The sequence below is a fragment of the Rutidosis leptorrhynchoides genome, chromosome 1, assembly GCF_046630445.1.
Source record: "Rutidosis leptorrhynchoides isolate AG116_Rl617_1_P2 chromosome 1, CSIRO_AGI_Rlap_v1, whole genome shotgun sequence".
Taxonomy (NCBI): Eukaryota; Viridiplantae; Streptophyta; class Magnoliopsida; order Asterales; family Asteraceae; genus Rutidosis; species Rutidosis leptorrhynchoides.
In genome coordinates, this window is record NC_092333.1 from 262,561,055 (window position 1) to 262,561,992 (window position 938).

At 38.4% G+C, this 938-nt stretch overlaps 1 non-coding gene across 1 annotated transcript; it reads left to right on the forward strand.

Annotated features, from left to right (window-relative positions):
- The first annotated feature begins 264 nt into the window (after positions 1 to 264).
- LOC139886803 (small nucleolar RNA R71) lies at positions 265 to 371 on the forward strand. Its single transcript, XR_011772667.1, has one exon. It is a non-coding gene; the product is annotated as a small nucleolar RNA R71 (small nucleolar RNA).
- Positions 372 to 938: the final 567 nt, after the last annotated feature.

The following is a 938-nucleotide window of genomic DNA, read 5'->3' on the forward strand; positions in this document are numbered from 1 at the left end:
TTTTCCATTTGTCTCTCGAAAGCATCTATTTTTGCAAAAACAGAATTAAAGTTATGGCTAGAATCGGCTCTAGCCGCTTTAGATGAATGAAAAATATATTTTTCCTGATGCCACTCATGAGAGTGGGATGCTGTGTTATCAATGATCTTGTGAGCTTCGGTTGCAGTTTTCTTCATAATGGAACCACCAGCTGCTGTGTCGATGTCTTTTCGTGTGGCAATGTCGACGCCTTTATAGAAAATTTGCACTATTTGAAAAGTATCTAAACCGTGTTGAGGACATCCTCTCATCATCCTTCCGAATCTTGTCCATGCCTCATATAACGTTTCATTTGGCTTTTGCACGAATGTGGCAATTTCTCCTTGAAGTCTCACGACTTTAGATGCCGGAAAGAATCTTTGAAGAAATTTCTCAACTAAAATATCCCATGAGTCAATCGTTCCTTCAGGTAACGATTCTAACCAATCTTTGGTTTCTCCTTTTAATGTCCATGGGAACAACATAAGATAAATAGTTTCATCCTCAACTTCTCGGATTTTAAATAGATTACAAATCCTATTAAAAGTTCGAAGATGTTCGTTTGGATCTTCTTTTGTTGTACCACCAAATTGGCACTGATTGGTGATCATGTGTACGATTTGTCCTTTGATTTCAAAATCTGATGCTCTAACATCTGGCTGATTAATGGCGTGACCTTGGCCAGTGCGTGTGGCTCTCATTCGGTCTTCCATACTTTGAGGTTCTGTTACTTCCATAATTGAATTTGTTGAATCCGAATCACTAGAAGATTCTGATTTAACTATTTGTGGTTCAGGAGGAATGATTAGTGGTTCAGGATCTTGGAATTGTCCTTGAATATCCTCCGGATTCTCAGTTGTGAAGTCGGGTTCAAAAAATGGATTATCAGAAATTTGAGTTGGAGAACTTTTTCGGCTAGA